Genomic DNA, 20570 nt, shown 5'->3' with positions numbered 1-20570 from the left:
TATACAGATGCAGATGAGACACTCCTCAAGATGCGAAGGCATCAGATGCCCACTGATCAATGGTGGACAGATATGATAAGGACTTTGCTGTGATTTGTTAAATTAGTTTAATCAAATGCATTTTACAACAAGCAGAAAAACAATAAAGAAATCACAGATCAACAATCACAGGTCGAAGTCACAGATCAGCATCCCAAAAGCATCAGAGCCACAACGTGTCATCTTCAGCAGCCGTTGTCAGCACAAGCTGTCCAAGAATTAATGCAGCCGGCCCTTGGGTCCAAAAGTCATCACAAACTGACTAACAGCAAACAAATGTTATACCTTTACTACAGGATTTAAATTTTGTAATAACTTCATTGTACAAAGTTAGTAGAGATAGTTATTGCTCAATAACTATCATTCTAGATATTTTACTTGATATTTTTGTATAAAATCTCCCCACGCAGTTCACTTGGGGGTTGTTGTTTTACTACTGTTCTTGAAGAAAGAGAACTCGGCTGTAATCTCTGGAGAAATAATACAGAAAAGCTTTTGGAGTTTGTAGAAATTGGTCTTACTGATGCTTGCTGTGATGGAACTAGTGAATGCTACAGGATTCTAGTGCTATGTCTTGATATAATAAGTTTTCTCTATCTCTTTTCATGTTTATTTTCAGTTTAACTCATATCTTTCACATGTCAATCTAAACTTAGAAAGAAAGAAAAAGAATAGCTCAGGATTTGTCCATGGAGACACCCTGATTTCAATCTCTCTTCACTATAAATGTTTTATACAGGCTCAGCTGTTTTAAATTGGAATTCTTAACTGCTCCAATAAACTCTGAATCTTTCACAGTTTCTATTTAGTAATTCATGTATGCTACTAAGTAGAAATTGCTTTTCAAATTGTTATCACACTGTCTGTAATTCCATCTCCCACTGTTTCACTTACTAATCAGAATTTATATCAAGAATAGTCATCTAGCCTTGCAGTAAACTTTCTCCATTACAGGCACCAGAACTCTCACAAATCTCTGACTCCATATGCCCAATGGACTGACATCTCCCAAGAATTTCATGCCCTTCTCACAACAACAGTTCACAACCAAACTTTAAACAGAAAACTAAACCCACAACTAGCCTAAAATCTTTACAAAATAAAGCTAAAAACTTAAAGAGAGAGCCCTCTCTGATCACAGGTAGGCTAGGACCTGTAATCCAAAGCTTGGTTAGTGGTTACCCCGGCCGTATTCCCTTGGGAGTCATAGGGAACAACCTGGGTGTTAACACATCCTTCAAAGTAACCCATCTATATATCTATATATTCTATTCTTCCAATCAATAAAATAGTTCAATCAAAGATTCTCCAGTATATTGTTACTTTGAAGATGTGATGGTAGTTTAGTGTGCTTGCTAAGGAATGGAGGGTCCACATCAACCACAGTTCGCACACCTTTGTACAATGGTAATATAATATACTTTTGTTATTTCATTTCTTTTCATGCAAGTGTGTTTCCATTTCATGCAAGTGTGCTTTTACTTTCAGCAAGTGTGTTTCCATTTCATATAAGTGGGATTTTAATTTCAGTAGCTCTGATTTACTTTCAAGCAAGTGTGATTTCCTTTATTTAAGTGTGATTTCAATTTAGTTATTTTTGCTTTAAATTTGGTTTGGTTTTGATTGATTTAATTTTTTTTGTAATTAGTTTTAGATTGCATTAGATTAATCTACTCTGAAAGATAAGCACCTAGTACGTATAGTACAAGTATACCTCATCAGTTTATGAAACCCCTAGGTTGAAAAATTAAATAACAAGGATTTAAATAACCATTAAATCACCCAATAGTATTGGTGTACGTCTGCGTACCAAGATTTTCTGTGCGAAGTGGGGGGGAGGGGGGGGGGCTCGTTCACCATTATACATTTCAATTTCTTGCTCCCAATCGGCGAGCTCTACTTCTTCCTCTTGTACATGTACTGCTTCAGCTGCTAATATGCAAAGACCATGACCCTTTATGGTGTGAAATGGCTTGATGTCAAGATCATAATTTTGTAGTCCAGTCATCCATCTCACCTGCATTTGACCCAAATCTTGCTGAACAAGCAGTGATATGACTCCTGGGTGCGACAGAAAGACAATGCAATGGTTTTTCAAGAGGTAGGGTTTGAAATGTTTAACCACCTTGTATACTGCATATGCTTGTTTGTCCATGTTGGGATAGTTTAGTTCAGGTCCTTGCAATCTCGTACTCATGAAAGAGATGGGTCATTCATTGTTCAACTCATCTTTCTAGGTGAGCACAACATCGAGTGAAGTATCAGAAGTAAATGTGTAGAGCAAGACATCTTTGTTGAAGTTTGGGTTGTACATTGCAATCACCTCTGCTATAGCTTGCTTAATCTAGGTAAACACTTCCTTTTCCTTTTTTCCCCAACTGTACACTGTGTCCTTCTTGGTCATCTCTTGAATGGGTTTGACAATATGCGCATAATCATAGATGAACTTTCTGAGGAAGTTGATCTTGCTTAGGAAGGACTACATAAATTTCTTGTTCACGGGAAGAGGAATCTGTGTGATGGTCTGAAATCTGTCGTGATCTAGCTTGATTCCACTATTGGCAAGGATGTGCCCAAGGAGGTTACCCTCAGACAATGCGAAGACACTCTTCTTGGGATTCAAGGATATGCCATACTTCTGACATCGCTCAAATTTTTTCTTGAGATGGTGTAGGTTGTGTGACCACTGTCTAGAGAATAATGTCACATCATTGAGGTAGGCCACTATGCTCTATCCAACAAACCCACAAAAAGCGGAGTCCATTGTGCGCTGAAGTGTAACGCCTACATTTACCAACCCAAGTGAAATTCTACGGTAAGAGAATGTACCCCACTTGGAACAGAATGTTGTTTTCAGTTTGTCAAGCTCTAATACCAGAACTTGATTGTATCCTGAGAAATCATCTAGCAAAGAGAACATCTTTGCTTTAGCTAGTATTTGTAATATGCGCTCCATAGATAGCACTGGGTAGTTATCTTTGTTCGAGGCAAGGTTAAGATTCAAAAACAAGGTGGATTTCCCCAGACTTCTTCCTAATAGGGACTAAGTTTGAAACCGATGCAGAATGATGAATGTTGTAAATGATTCGAGCATCCAATAACTTAGTCAATTATTTCTGAATGAGGGGCTCAAGTGATTGATGCATTTTACTTAGATTTTGCTAGAACGACTTGACCCCTTATTTGATTGGAATGACGTGCTGGATTATTCATGTGTCATATGTTTTCAAGTCATCGTATGTCCACATGAACACATCGCGGTACTATCTAAACATGTGGACAAAATATTACCGCTCTTTTGGTGTGCAACATGTACTGAGATTCACGAACTTTTGATCTTTGTCAGTTCCTAGGTTAATTTGTCTGTACATCATTGTGGTGTTGACACCTAAATCTGCCTTAGGCTGAAGGAAGGCAAAAATTAGGGTAACCACGAAGCACGCTCAGTCTGGTAGCTAGCCCTACCAGAGCAGGAGAGGGCTCTCTCCGAGTCACGCTCATTGAATGGATAGGCAAAATGGTCTGAGATGACTTACAATGAAATATTTACCTTAGTCTAGTAAGTGAAAAGGGATTTTGGAAAAGATTTTATGAAGTGACCGAGCTTCTGGGATGTATATGGGACTGGCGCTCAGCAAAGAACAAAGAATCGAATATGAAGGCACAAATTATTCTGTGAGGCAAGGTAGGCGGCAAGCGCAACAATTTCGGCTTAAGGTAACATAGAATGGAAAGATTGCTAAAGAGAGTGAAAAGGGCATGGTCGCATGAATCCTTTTCAACAGAAGAGTAACACTGCACATGAAATTTTCCCACAGGCAGAGCAATATAAATTGAATTCTACCTAATCTCACTTAGAAAATTTCACTAAAATGAAACATGAAATGAATTATGAAACATAACAAGATACATATGGAACATAAGAACAAACTTGCTACACTCACAACCACAAGAATCTCATGAAACAGAGCCGCTGCCTTTCATTAATTCTCTGTCAAAAATACACAGTGCAGAAACATAGTTTCTTTCCCACAGTCTCCCAGAAGTTACAATCCAGCCAACCCTTTGCAAATAACTTGCATACAATATATAGAATGTGTGAGGAAGAGATAGAACGCCAAGGGATTGGTAAGTTACTCAAATCATAAGTTACTTAAATCATTACGAAAAGCAGATGGAGAGCCAACAATCAGCTACAGGTGCAGCGTTCTCAAGCATGACGTTTGGTTGGGATGACACTTTGCATTCTTTTGCCACTTGGATAGATGCCCATTTGGAGATAAAACTCTTTAAATGCTGCCTTTGGTGCCAAAAAACCGAAGTGTATATGACCGGGCCCACTTGGAGAAGTCGCGACCCGAAATTTCGCGAAACGGGAGCAAATTGGCAGTTTTTTCCCCTATGCGCCGCGCCAAATTCTCTGTGCGTCGCACCACTTTGGAGCCTATTTTGGGGCATTTGTAGGTGTCAAAAATGTGCCCAAGTGGGCTTGTTGGAAATCCTGTCCTGTCTACTTTCTAACCCCACTAGAATTTCTCAATTTGGTGCTCATTTGCCCCTCCAAATCTTCATTCTCCCAAGACTGCTTTCCGTGTGTCAAAAAAGTGGTAGAGAGGCCATTTTTGGGTGTTTTCTGACCTTTAGGAGACCCAGATCTTGTCAAAATTTCTTTCCCGGACACCAGTAGTAGTATTTTTTGATGCTTAATCCAAATATTCAAGTCGTTCCTCGATTAGAGTCCTATATTTTTAGCGTCGGGCCACACAGGGAGGAATTTCCTGTTTTGTGTCCAAAAAATTTTCCTGTGGCCAAAATTTGCCCAAATTTTTTGAAATTTGGGCTGGAGGTTCCCTATGAAGTGCTATGCTATGCCAAGGAAGCCTCAGCCAAGATTTGAAGCCGATCTTTCTCCTTTGCCTCCTTTGCCTCCTTTTCCTCTTTTGTCGCTTTGCTCAATTTTGCCTTTAGGCTCCTGATTCTTGCTTTGGAACTCATGTTTTGGGCGTGGTAGTATGAGTCATGTGACTCAGCATGTATTTCTCCCTGTTTTCTTTATCCAACCACTGCTCCAAGTGAACTTTCACTTTCTCTAGCACATACTCTCGGTGTTCGTCTCTTTGCTCCATAGGTCTGCCTTATGCTGCCAGGATGTGTCGCCGGTTTTCCTTGATCATTCGCAACTCTATCTCAGCTAACCGATCCTCAATTTGCTTGTTCCTCTACTGTAGATACTGCACATTCCACTTGGCCCTATCCAAGTCCAGGGATAGGTTCTCAATCACAGACTACTGCTCCTGAATGATCTCTCCCGGCTCAGCATTTGTAGGTTCTGCATCTGTCTCATCATCCTGGAGGAGAACAAACTCAGTCTCTTGTTCACCTGATCGCCCTTCCTCCTACACTGGCTCCTTGCCCTTACCCTACTCCTGTGGTGACAATGTCAGAAGCGAGGCCCCTTCCACCCCGAGTGGAGATAACACTCGCTTTGCTGCTGCAAACAATGGTCTACTGCCCTTTTGGTATGTGATGTATACTGGCATGGTGGCAGTCTCATGGCACTCAAACTGATGTGAAGGATTTCCCGTCTCATGCTCAAACTGATGTGAAGGACCTCCCACCTCATGTTCTGCCTCTGATATCATCGGTGGAGCGCTGAAGAAATCACGGGAGATGAAGTCCTCCCAAGCAATACCTAGCAATCCCAACTGATGGTCCACCAAAATCCGGATGAGAGCGAAATGATAGACACTGTTTAGCTGTTGTCGTGGGGTCTTGCACTGCATGAAGTTTTTCATCTTCTCAATGTTGTTGCAGATGAAAAATGGGAGGCTCATCATCCGCACCCTGGTGAAGTGCATGAGCAAGCGGATGTGATAGGCATAAAGGCGAGAAAACCTCCCCTCGCAACTGAAATACTTCATGATCAATCTCATGAGTGGGGCATACTCATCCCTCAAAAATCTGAATGGAAAAACTCTGGTGAGCTGGCTCAAGCAGCTGTTCTTGATGTAAGGCTCATAATGATGCCTCTCCACCTTCTTCTTCTTATGCCACTGTTCTCCAATGTTCGGTATTCCTGTTGCCATTAATATGGTTTCCGGTGTCAATGTGAAAGTGACCCCAGCCAAGATAGATTGGCCTCCTTGTAGATGAAGTGCCAAAAGGTGGGCCAACTCATGATGGACTTTGACATTCGACACCCTTTGACAAAATTCATAACATGCCAAGTGTTGGAAACAAGACATAGCAAGTGGGCATGCTTGTAGCTTAGTGAGGGTGTTTGGCTCATCTCTAAGATGTCTGCCACTCCGGTGATGTCTCCTATGGGCCCTCTCTCCTAAAGATGTGTCGCTGTGGGTCCCCTCCTCATACTCTGATGAATTTTTTGATGCCATTACTGCTGCTTGTACCCTGAGTTTTATGCTGCCCTCTGAATCCAATGAAACTGATAGATGCTCTAAAAATCTGTCACCAAGGGGACAATAAAATAGGGGAGTGTTAGGAGGGGAATGATGAAAAGGGGAATAGGGGTTTAAAGGAGAAATTTATCAGGGATTTGGGAGTGTTTGGGGTATGGTTTTGATGGGGTAGGGTTTGGGATATTTTGAGCTATAGGAATAAAGGGAACAAATGGATATGATTAGAGTGGAGCTAGGGTGATTATTAGGGGAAACTGCTACAGGGGGATTGGCTGATAGAGGTAGGGTAGGAGCATATTTTAGCAATAAAGTCACTGTAGCAAAACCCTAGCTTTCTTGACCTTCTTTATATCATCTTTGTTTTACTTTTAAAAAATTTTGCATTTGATTTCATGGTCGTCATAATAACATTCCCCTTCAAGTTTTAATGCCAATGGTGAATGTAGATGGGCTACCTCTCCAACCTTGAGGGTCATTCACAAAAATTTTGGGCAATTTAGTGCATTTCTGGGCTTATAAGTCTGTGCACCGCACGCTCTGCCCAGTGCGCCACGTGCTAGGTATGCACCGCGCCAGTGGTGAATTTGCACTGTGGCTGGGCTCCCAGTGTGCCGCGCCACCTCGTGTGTGCGCCGCGCACTGTAAATTCACCCTATATTTGCTTGAAAAATAGGGGAGAGGGTTTTAGGGCGATTTTAGGGTGGTTTCTTTAGGGAACATGATGGAATGGAGGCAGGAACGATGAGGAGTGAGGGGACAAGGGGAGGGGAGCAAAACCTTGGTGCTTATCATCACATTTTGCGACCCCATTTTTCGCTTTCCTTGGTGATTTTTCCATGGATGGCCATTGTGCTTTTGGGTACCATTTAAACATCTTACAAACCCCATATTAATGAAAAAAGTGATGGAGAAGAGGTGTCAATCATGGCCTACCTCTTGATTCGCTGACTTCACCGAGATTTGAAATGATTTGCAATGTTCTTATGCCCCTGGCTGTGTGCGTCACACGCCAAGCCCAGTGCGCCACGCGCTGGGTGTGCATCGCGCCCTTGAGAAAATTGAATGGCGGGCAGGCTGCGTGTGCGCCGTGCCCTCTGTGTGCGTCACGCTCCCTGGTGTATGCGCCGCGCCCTTCAACACCACCTCTCACTCCTTCAAACTCTTCACTATTTCGCTCTCTCACCTTTGGGATCTTTCTCCAAGTCTTCAATGGCACAATGGCTTTGCTTTGGGCCACAACAAGTATATATATAGGCTTGAGAGAAATTGGTTTGATTTTTTCTTCTTTGAAAACCCACTTTCTAATGTTTATGTTTTGCACTTTTTTCATTGACTTTAAAACACCTTGATTTTCATTTTTCTTTGAAATTTTGGCTCTCATGGTGAAATTTTCGGCATTTCTTTGCAGGGACTATGTGACTGGGCATTTGGCCATGAAAACCATGACTGCATCTAAAAAAGTCAACTGACGACTTTTTGGAAAATTCTGTCATAGTTGACCTTGTTTGTCTTTTCTTCAAAACAAAGTTTTGAAGAAGAGTCGATGTCTCTTCAGGTGATGATGAAGCTTTCGAAACCATAGCTATATAAGGTCTCCCTCTGGCCTGCATGGCTTGTTCTGGAAATGTTTTTCAAAGGCCACATTGATGATTTCCTAGACCCAAACATAAAAGATGACTTTGTCTTGTAATATGACCAGACCTTGAATATCATGAATTTCAGTGATTATGGAAAAGGACCTGAGCCAACAGGGGCCAGAGATGAGGAAAAATGACTAGCATGACTATCTCCATCAGATCATGGCATGTCCCTAGCGAAATGGAGCTGAGTGGATGGACCAGGCCACCTAAAATTGAAATGCACAAAGAGCTTTGATCTCTGACGGAGGGCTGACCAGACCGACTCTAACATGTGGAACTGTGGGTTTTGGCATTCACTTGCCCCTGAAAGAGGTTCTGCAGGTCATAATACTTTTCAAATGATACCATACCCTTTGGGATGAGGTTTCCTTTACTGCCATCAATTGCGCTCTGCGGAGATTTCTCATGCTCGTCTTCATCTATTGATGCATCCTTGAAGACACCAGCGTTAGCCATGAAATGCAGTATCTATTGATCATCATCAAAAACATGTAAATTAGTGATGTTATCAGGGATATATGGTTTATACAAAATTTCAATAGAAAATCTATCCCTAAGAAGTGACATCCTAGCAACTACATTTTCCAAAGCAGCTCCAACTGCATCACACATTCTTGGTACAAAAATGATGTTGAAAGCTTGGATGTTAGAGATAAGTCGCCATACCTCCTGTTGATAACTTTTAAGACAAGGTGAAACACAATGTATGGTGTTACGTACCTTACGCACCACAATCTCTCAACCACCTACCACTTTAAGCACAACAACGTTGAGGCTGATGGCTTTATGTATGCCTAAAACTAGTACTTCATACTCGGTGGTGTTGTTTGTGCACTTGAATTCTAAGTGGCTTGAGACTAAATGTTTCCTTTGCAATGGGTCTATCAAAACACAACCGGATCCATATCCCTCTTGTGTCTTGGATCTGTCAAAGTATAGGGCCCACATATTATTTGTACAAGTACCGCTTGCTGTGCCAGTACTATTGTCACTACTGCTATTATTGTTACAATCTATGGTACGAGTTTCATTTTCACCAGTTGGGCAAGGAAGCAGACCCAACTGTGTGTGTGGTGGGGTTGGGTTTGGTTGTGTGAGATAACACCCTAGCTACGTTTCCAGAAAGCAATTGTCGAACATGAGTTCTACGAAAGCTAATGGTTCATTTTCACCATTCAAGGGAGTAACGTTATGTTTCATGTACCTTTCCGACAACACCTGGATCTGGTTGTTTTAGTCCTTGTGCGGAAGCCATAAGTGTGACCAGTCCGTAGCAAATTATCCTTGCATCTTGCTTGACCAGTCTTTGCTAAGAAACAAGCCATATGATTTCAGGATGTCCACAATCATAATATTATTGCATTGATGAACTCGTCCATCAAAAGATAGTCGTATGATCACATCCCATAGTTCACTAATGGCTGGCACACATGTTCTGTCAAGTTGGATGATCTGTGTAGTTGTGCTACTCCATTGAGAATTTATCCTCTTAGAAATAGAGAGTGGCATGACATTGATTAACGCACTAGAATCAACTAAACAGTTGTGGATATTGAATTTAAATATTTCAGATGACGAAAAAAATTATGGGCAGAGCAAGTTCGCTTTCTCCATGTGAAGTGTGTTGAGCACGGATGTGAGTGATTCAGGAGACTTTCTTGGACCCTTATTGGAATAGGAAAAATTGTATGTGGAGGCATTCCCTAGTGCACAGAAAAGAATATCCCATTGATCTGTGATCTTAGTTAACTCATACAGAGAGACGTTCACACTGGTATTTTTCATGTCTTCAACAATGTTGTAGTCCAAAGCGGGAAGACTCACCAAGATGTCTGGGGGCAGACTTGTGTTCATGTTTTCTGGTGGACTACTCTTGTCTTTTCTGCTCACAGAAGTACTAGTTGTAGCTATCTTCCCAGACTTGCCTTGTGTTTTCTATGTTGAACTAACTGGCAGATCAATTGTTCTGAGAAGATGTTGTCTTACTTTTTATCTTGGTATCTCAAAAATAGTGGGGGACCCTTGACTCCTTAAATTGTATAGACTGTTTTTCTTTGGGGTCGAACAGTCACTCAGAGGATCCTTCTTGGTGGTCATCTGCTAGGTAGTGTGAACACATTGATACATGTTGATTACATTCCCAACACTTGGAGCTTCATCAAATGCAACATCTTCTTCTTCATCTTCAATTTCAGGCCGAGCCTCCTCACTGGCTACGATTTGATCTGTTAACTATGTAGCCAGAGTGCTCATTCCTTGGTTCCATCCTAGGGAAGTCTTCTTTGAATATCGTTTGCTATGGAAATTACAATACTGATCTATCACGATTGCATCTAAGTTGAGCACAAGGTTAGAGCCCTGTGCAAATTTGGCCAAGTGACTGTTGCTACTGCTCGAAGCTGAGTTCTTTTGCTGTGCAAATCCGGGATGCCTATTGTTCACGGTTGTCTCGCTCGTCCACTGCTTGAGTTCAAAAACTTCAGTTGTCAATGACTTGACGAGATGAGTAAGGCTTTCAATTTCACTTTCTTCTTTTTCCTTTTCCTTACTCACAATAGTCTGAGACCTTTTACCCACGTCTTTAGATTCCTTAGCTGATTCATCATCTACAGTTACTCAAAAAGAATGTAGGTATTTCTTCACAAAAATTTCCTCTTGGCAATTTTCAATAGTGTTGGTTTCATAGTTCACTTAACGAACTGTGTAATGTCGGTCGGCAGTGCAAACATGTAGTAGTTGACCATGATGGAGTCGTGAGGTTTGGTGTCTGCCTTGAAGTTGTTGAAGGTATGGTTAAACATCTGGTTGAAATATTTAACTTTTTCTTTTTGCTCCATCTTGAGACTACCCAACTCTTTTAGCAACATGGAGGGGCTTTTGTGTTCAACAAAATTCTCGAGGAAAATTCTCTTGAACACATCGTAGTTCTGAACAGAGTCCACAAGAAGTTTGTGGTACCATACAACTGCTCTTCCATCCAAGGTACATGGAAACAATCTACATGCAACGTCTTCATAACGTACCTCGAGTGTTTGTAGATGTAGCTAGAACGTGTCTATATGATCTCCACCTTCACTGCTTTGTCAAGGTCATACTTTTTTAACAGTTTCTTTGTGTGTCTTGGAATATTGTGCAAGGCACCTGGGAGTACCATTAAGCCCTATGCCATCCAATCCAGATTTTGGTCAGCCATGTTTTCCTCTTCTTCATCCTCCTCCTCTTCTTTTGAATTTGATGGTTATACCTCTGAATCTGTTGGTTCATCTCTGCCTCCACCTCCTTCACTGCCTCCACCGGAACTTGAGCCCAAGAGTAAGAGGTTATATTCTTCGCCTTGTCAGAAGACTAGAGGTTCCTCTTCATTTTAAACAACTTCTACTAGCTCTTCAAGAGTGGCGAGGATTGCTTCTTCCACATATGAGACTACCACTTCGGTGGGAGTAGTATTTTTTTTCCTCTACGAATAGGGAAGAGTGTGCACTCCTGAAATCGATCCAACAAATTTAGCCAATTGACAAGTGATGGGATGGACAACACAGATGTTTTGATACAAAATTTCTTGTTTGAGTCTGGGAGGTGAGGAATAACCAACTTCAAAGTTGCGCGTGGGGGAGAGGGAGTTCGTGTTATTGCCTTAACGAGATGATAGATAAGTGGGGTTGGTAGGACCTTCATCCATAAATTGTTGGTGGCCTCCTTCTAGTGCCATAAATGTTGACGATGATGGACCCACAAACATTTAGAGGATCTCCTCGGTATGAAGTCCTAACTAGACCTCACACTGTTTGGTGTAGGGGTCCCATCCGGTATGATGGCATGGTTGCCATTATCTTAGAGATTTTCGTTATCTTTTGTTGTTCAACACATGAGAGTGTTATGCTTGTATTTTCAAAAAGCGAGGTGAGTATGCCTGGTGAGTGCGTAATGTAACTTGTGTCTGGGTTCTCTTACTGTAAAGGGAGAGAGTAAAAGTGAGCCTCTAGATGAGAGGTAGTAGTACCACCCAGGGAGAAATACATGTGAAACAACAAAGGTTTTTCCAGCATCTAGCAGAATATTCCACATCAGATGTGGCAATCGTTAAAACCAAATTGCAAGGGAAGACACATACACCATCTAGAAGAGTAGTCCACATGGAGGTGATGGTCTTTATAACCAGAAAAAAAGAATGGTTTGTCTACTATCCTATGGAGTATTCCACACGGATGAGACAAAAATGATAAACAATAAAACACATCTTCAATAATGTAAGTACTAAAATAACCAATGTAGTTCAACTATCTTAGTACAAGTTAAGAAAACATGCATTACAAATGTTTAAAGAGTAGTCTTACAAACATCTACAAAACATGTGTGAAAATATGCTGGCCTGAAATAGGCTTCTGAATTAATCAAAATTCCCAAGACACATGTACACCATACATCACTAGTCTCATTAGTGGTACATTGGAGCCACTCCGTGCTCCTCAAAGAACAAACTAAAGACTCTCAAGGCTATGTGGGAGGAGCCAAGGTGAAAAGTCCTTACTCATACAATGGGAGGAGTATATATAGCCAAGGGTGATGGTTGATCCTTGTGACTCTTGGACTACCCTCGTGATTGTTCAACTTCCCATGACTTTTCAACTAACATGTTTCTTCGACTTCTTGTGTGCGTCCATTGGACTTCAATTTAAATTACATTCAGTTACAACGGATATGGCCCATAATGGTGATGTGTCCAAGATAGTTCATGACACAACTCGACATGACACTACTGACATGTACTGGCTGAATATGGTGTCCATGTCAAGCTGCTACGCTATTGAGTGATGGATGTACTCTTGTTGTACTTTGTCTTCTCTTCTACATGGAATTATGTGGGGTCTTTGATGGTCTTGGTCTCGCTTGATGGTTCAATGCATGTGTTCCTTTTGCTTGTTACTTGATATGCTTGGTACGTTCGTCCAGATGCAAGCAAGAATTCTAGCACGTGCACTCCTTGATCATCTTGTTTGTCATCTCACCATGATCTACTAGTGTACCTGGTCCTGCAATTCACTCATAACAGGATGAGATCAAATCCAAAACCTCCTAGTCTAGCATGATGTATTGTTATCATGTTCTGTGTGACAGGGAGGGAGGACAACTCACTGACATAGTGCTGAGTGCAACTCAAGCTAGAATAAGGCATCCCAAGAGGACAACCTGCATTGTTGGGGAAAACTATGCAATGATCACTGGGAGGTAGGATTACGCAATGAAAGTCACCAGTGTCATTTGCAAGGTGGGATCAAGAAGGGATACACCTCTGTGCAGTTTTCTGAGGGGTGACAAAGCAGGGCTACAGAGGGACTACTGAACATGATTGTGTAATTTCTGGGAATAGTGCAGGAAAGGCAGCAGGGGAACTACCAGACATGTCTGCGCAATTTATGGAGGTAGGGCAGAGCAAGGCAACAAGGGTCATCTAGTAAAATTTGCACAATTTTTGGGAACAATGTAGAGTAAGGAAGTAGACGACTAGATGAACATGTCTATGCAATTTTGGGCAACAATCCAGACCCAGATTTCATAGTAGTGTAGGCTTCCAGCAGGCAAGGAGGAGGGATGCAGTTTCTGTGTAATTCTAGGAGGTAGACAATCTTCTCAGCTCCAATATTATGCAGTATAGCTGACCTGGTGGACAACCTCAAGCACTACGCAGTTCTGGGTAGCATAACAGGGTCATTGAGGGTTGAGACTACATAGTGTAGCTCAGTTAGGGTCTGGTTGAAGAGGATTGTCCAGTTGGGTAGAATTTTAGGAAAATGGCTGTGTCGAGAGCAAGTGAACTTGTGGAGACTGACATTGCTATTATACACTTAGCATACTTAACGAAGAGACAACATGGACCACCATGGAAACAAGAAAAAACATGCCCTTGGTGAGACTGTCTTGGAGTTAAGAGCGACACTTGTGATAGACCTTTGGACGATCATGATGAAACTTGCACGATAGTGCTCACCACTTTGTGTGTGAGTATGATGGGTGTTCACATAACAAAGACAACCCAAACACACAAAGACAAACCTTCAAACTCACCAAAATTAGATCACCATCATAATAAAGCAATCAACATGCCAAAAGACAACTGCTGGTCAAACAAGCAAAAAGGTGAAAATACTTCACAAGATCTCATGGGACGAGCTCGAGTGTTTGCAACCATTAAAGGAAAAACCAAGGAAGGCTCTGAAATTTGGATGAAAGCCAAAATTTGGGAGGCTATTACAACCACTACAATAGATAACTAAGTCCTTTTGGATTCTTAGGAGAAGATCTATCCAATCTTATAATGTTTCCTTGTAATTTCCTTGGGCCATTCACATTTATGGTCAACATCCTTTATGATCTAGCCAAGTCCTTACGGCTTCTCAAGTGAATGTATCCATCTCCCCTAGTAAAAGTCCTATATGACCCAACCAAAGTTATTTATGGCTTTAAGAGATGGTATGCCCTAATTCTACAAAGATATCAACCCTCCCTCTCAACGAGCGAGGCATTGTGCATCACATCAAGTTTGTCGTTGAAGTATATAAAGTTCACTCTAGATAGAGGCTTGCTGAAAATGCCTACAATATGCTCATATATATATATGTATTGAAGCTCTATTGCTCCTATTTGCAACATGTCTTAGATGAAGTGATTTTATCAAAGAGTCTTGCAAAAAGTGTAGAAATTAAGTGTAGATTTGAAACGGATAATGAAATTTACTAAATCATAAGACTCATAGATACTCTACTCCCCTGTAGAAATAAATTCACGATCTAGAACAAAAATCGTAGACATGAACAAGGAAACATCACACATACACTAATATTTATCTAGGGTAAAGAAACTGCTCAAAACCCCTTCCTATCTGTATTGCATTAACCAAATAATAGAGGTGAATACATATGCTTTCTCAAGCCTGAGCATAACCTGCAAGTGTATAGTGTATCCTTTGCTTGACAGAATGAGTCTGTCCAACACGTGGCCAATTTTCTAGCCCTCCAAGCTCCTATTTCCTTGCATTCTTCCCTGAGGAATTAGGTCCCTATTAATTAGGAAATTCCCTCAATTGAATTTCATAATTCCTTTAGGTTGTTCCTTTGATTGCAAGCACCACCTGTACAACTTTGAATAGTGTACAATTTATAGTACATTTCCCTTTAATCTCTATCTCAACTGGGTAACTTGAGTTATCTGTATGCATCAATTATTTTGGGTTGATTGATCTGTTAACTAAATGATCACTAAGTGTGACTATAGTCACACTACACAACTTGACCTTCCACTAGTTCCTCTAACAGTCAGAACTAGCTTAACTTCCAATAACTCAATTTAACTGAATTAGATTGCTAGAAATTAGCAATCAATCATACTGAACCAAAATCAAGCTTACCCAACTTGAATTAACTGAGTTAATTGAGTGAAAATTGCAATGTCACCTCAGTTAACTACCTCCAATATTTTTGTTGAAATAAAAATTCGAATTTTCTCTAGTTTGACCAAAGCAATGTCAAACTAAGATTTTCTTGTTGCATTGTGTTGGCATTATGATGCATGTGTTGTACTTGATGGCAAACAACTCATAGAAGATCAACTCACTTATATATATCTAGATGATATCAGATGACAATTCTCAATATGACAAGTCCAAAGGGGGAGATTGTTGGCATTATGAGACAAGTGTTGCCCTTGATGGCAAATCACACAAATGATAAATTATAGTGCAGCAAATTTATTTGATAAATTATAGTGCAACAAAGTTTCCTTCATGTAGAGAAAAGTTCACACACTTTTATGCAGAGAAACGTTTATTCCATGTAGAGAAACGTTCACGCACTTTTATGCAGAGAAAAGTTTATTCCATGTAGAGAAAAGTTCACGCACTTTTATGCAGAGAAACGTTTATTCCATGTAGAGAAAAGTTCGCGCACTTTTATGCAGAGAAAAGTTTATTTCATGTAGAGAAAATTTCACGCACTTTTATGCAGAGAAGATTTTATTTCATGTAGAGAAATGTTCACGCACTTTTATGCAGAGAAAAGTTTATTTCATGTAGAGAAAATTTTACGCACTTTCATGCAGAGAAAAGTTCCCTTCATGCAAGAGAAAAGTTCACACACTTTCATGGTTGGTTCATGGTATTAGTCCGACAGTTTTTAATCCTATGGTTTTGGTCCGTGGTATTGCATCCAAAAGTGTTGATCTCACGCACTTTCATGGTTGGTTCATGGTATTAGTCCGACAGTTTTTGATCCTATGGTTTTGGTCCATGGTATTGCATCCAAAAGTGTTGATCTCACGCACTTTCATGGTTGGTTCATGGTATTAGTCCAACAATTTTTTTGATCCTATGGTTTTGGACCGTGGTATTGAGAAAGGACTAAGGCTATAAAAGAGGAAGGAGATCATTTGGCAAAGCATCTTCTGAATTATTGAATATCTGATAAAGTGCTAGATCTGGAATATGGTGATTGGGTTATGGTGCAGATTTGGATCTGAATGAAGAAGGAACCTGAGCGTAAGGAGAAGGATAAGTTCTATTGATGCGTCAAAATATTAAGGATGGAATAGTGGTATCTCTATATGATTTTGATCTGTGATATGTGGCACACGCTTGATCTATAAATCTAATAATCTGGGTTAACTAATATCTAAATATTTGAAAGAATGAATTTATAGATCTGAATTATTGATGCATGTTTTATTGTACACATGTTATGATCTGGGTATACTGCAAAGTTATAAGGAAATATTTGCAGATCTGTATGCGGGTTGGCTTTGGTGAAAGAATTGATTCAGTATTGGATAAATCAGAGATTGATGATGCAAGTGTAGTTGATGGGTTTTTGATGTTCTTGGATCTAGTCTGAAAATTAATGAAAAGTGGTCCTTGAAAGAAAAGAAGTAGGGGGTTGTAGCTCCCTTCCAGGAGAGACTGGAAAACGAGAGAGAGAATTGTAGCTCTCTGCAGGTTGTAGCCTGCTTACTGGTAAAGGACTGCACCAGTACAAAATCATTGTAAAAGGAGTTTCTTATTAAAAGAATATAGAGACATATTGCAGCAGGTGGTTTTCACCCACATTGGGTTTCCACCTTATATCCGGTTTTCTTTTGCGTGACTATTTGCTTTTCTTGTTCCTGCTCATTATTTTATGATACTGACATACAAAGTAATGATCAATATTTGAAGAATTATTCAAAGTATAAAATAAGGAAGATATATTGAAAAGAATTTGATAATACTGATTCACCCCCCCGCCAGTATTATTTCCAACAATTGGTATCAGAGCAGGTCCTTCTGAAGAAGCTTGATCGCTTGAAGGAAGATCTAACATCATGAGCAACTACGAGAGGAAAGCATCAATCAGGCCACCGATTTTTGATGGGACAAACTTCGTATATTGGAAGGTAAGAGTTACTGCCTATCTTCAATCTTTGGGTGTAGAAGTATGGGACATTATAGAAACAGGGTATACTTTTCCATCAGCTACTCCTACAGATTCAGCTGAGAAGAAGAAATATGAAACAAATGCAAAGGCGGTTAATACTCTTCTAGGATGTCTATCTCAATCTGAATTCGTGAAGGTTATGTAATATAAATCTGCAAAAGAAATATGGGACAAGATTGTTTTGAGCTACGGAGGAGATGAACAGGTAAAACGTGCAACACTTCAAACCCTCAGGATTCAGTATGAGAATCTCATAATGTATAATGATGAAAGTGTGGCTAACTATTTCCTTCGGGTAGATCAGATTGTTAATTGTATGAAAAACTTGGGTGAAGAAATAAAAGAGGCTGTTGTGGTTGAAAAAGTCCTAAGATCATTATCCGCCAAGTTTGAATCTAAAGTATCTGCAATAGAAGAAAAGGAAAATCTACGAACTCTTACTATGTCTCAGCTACACGGAATTCTAACTGCTTATGAAATGAGAAAAGGAGGTCCATCAGACAGGAGAGAAGCTGCTTTTAAGGCTTCAGGCAAAGTAGACTACTATGAATCAAGTCACGTGCCAGAAGAAGAAGAAGAATCAAAATTTGTCAGAAATCTTCAACGGGGTACTGGAAGGTTCAGAGGTAAGCTACCTTTTAAATGTTTTGCTTGTGGAAGAGTAGGCCATTATGCTGCCAAATGTCCTCATAAGGATAAGATTGACAAAGGAAAGGAACCTATTAGATGGAACAAGAAACAGAATGCAAATAAGAAAAGCTACTACACTCATGAAGACAGTGATGGTCTATCAAATAGTGATGAAGATGAACGAGGTAATGACTATAAACTTTTAATGGCATTTGAAGATTATGATTACATGGATGCTATAGATGTGGATAGTTTTTATGAAGAGATTTCTAGACTTAAGACATGTATAGAAGAAAAGAATATGATCATTGATACTCTACAATTTCAAATTGATGAAAAATAAAAATATCTTGAAAAGTTAGAAGGTGAAATTGTTGACCTTAGAAAATAAATTGAGAAAACAAAGGCTCTTAATCTTAAGTTTGTCAAAGGATCTGAAACTTTGGATGAGATCATCAATGTACAACGTTCTCCGCTAAACAAGACAGGTCTGGGGTATAATGGAGAAACATCTCAAGCATCCACCTCAAAGAGTTATCTTGATGCAGCAAGAAGGAATGAGCAAAAGCACAATGGAGATCACCAGGTAAAGCAGGGACGAATTACATCAAGAACGAACAAAGACTATCAGGTAAACCAGGGGCAATCTGTCTTAAGGATGAACAAAAGCTACAACCAGCCACAGGTAAAATCTTCTCAATTTGCTTCAAGAATGGATGACAATAGAAATTACAATCATTTGGCCAGTAGATTTGATAATTGCAGAAGTTTCTTCAATGGGCAATGTTTCTCTTGCCATAACTTCGGTCACAAAGCAACTCAATGTGTTGCATATAAAACAATCATGACTAGAGAAGCTCAAAAATAAAGAAGTATGATTGGGATTACAAAAAGGACCTATAACAACTTTTCGGCTCTTGAAAATGAAGTTGAATGTTCTATTTGCAATAACTTTGGTCATGAATATTCTGAATGCAGGAGCAGGTTTCAGTAGACAAAGGAACAAGCCTCAAGCACCAGAACATGGAGAATAAAGGAACCACAAACAGAAAGATGTGGGATATCATTTTATGCAGAAGGACAAGAAAATCTATGGTACATTGACAGTGGATGTTCGAAACATATGACAGGTGATAAATAAAAACTTGAATCATATTCTTCTTTAGAAAAGGGAAAGAAAGTTTCTTTTGGAAATGATACTCCTGCAGCTATAAAAGGAAAAGGCACTGCTTAGTTAAAAGAAAAGGTCAAAGTTGGAAATGTTTTGTATGTTGATGGATTGAAGCATAATATTCTAAGTGTCAGCCAAATGTGTGATCAGGGAACCGAGGTGATATTTAGATCAAACAGATGTCGTGTTCGTGATCTTGATACAGGTGAAACAATGATCAAAGGTAGAAGAACTCCAAATAATCTATACATATTTGAAGAAGGACAACAACAATGCTATTTGAGCAAGGATGATGAACACTGGTTATGGCACCGGAGGTTGGGGCATCTAAGCTTTTCACAAATAAGGAAACCATGCAAATATCAGGAAGTTCGTGGTCTTCCAGATATCAAAATTCCAGACAACGCCATATGCAATTCATGTCAGTTTGGAAAGCAAACCAGAACTAACTTTCCAGAGAAGGAAGGATCAGCTAGCATGCCTCTTGAGCTAGTCCATACAGATGTATGTGGTCCATTTAGGAAAAGAACACCTCGAGGAGAAGAATACTTGATATTATTCATTGACGATTTCACCAGGTTTTTTTGGTTAGGACTTATGAAGCACAAAGACGAATCATTCGAGAAATTCAAATCCTTCAAAGCCTTGGTTGAAAATGAATCAGGTTACAAAATTAAGTGCCTCAGGTCTGACAGAGGTGGGGAGTTTACCTCAAATGAATTTTTCAATTTCTGTGAAGAACATGGGATAAGAAGAGAATTATCTACAACTAGAACTCCTCAGAAAAATGGAGTGGTGGAAAGGATGAACAGAACAGTCCAACAAATGGCTCGTGGTATGCTGGATGAGTTTGGAACTCCCGCAACTTTCTGGGGTGAAGCCGCATATGCTGCGGTTGTTATTCTCAACAAAACAAATGTCCGAGTAAACAACACTCAAACTCCTCATGAGCTCTGGTATGGTGAGACTCCTTCGGTAAAGCACTTCAAAACCTTTGGGAGCAAATGCTATATTAAGAATACTGATGAGCAACTTGGAAAACTTGAACCTAGAGCAGATGAAGGCATTCTTCTTGGTTATTCTCCACACAACAAAGCATATAAGTGCTACAATAAAAGACTTGGAAGAATTGTTGACAGCATTGATGTAGTGGTTGATGAAAAGGGATACATTCTTAGGCAAGTAAATCATGAAAATATCGAAGAAGATGAAG

The sequence above is a fragment of the Pinus tabuliformis genome, chromosome 6, assembly GCF_031772625.1.
Source record: "Pinus tabuliformis cultivar Carrire ecotype Pingquan chromosome 6, CPIR1, whole genome shotgun sequence".
Classification (NCBI taxonomy): domain Eukaryota; kingdom Viridiplantae; phylum Streptophyta; class Pinopsida; order Pinales; family Pinaceae; genus Pinus; species Pinus tabuliformis.
The sequence above is the reverse complement of the archived record's forward strand: the minus strand, read 5'-3'. Positions refer to the sequence as shown.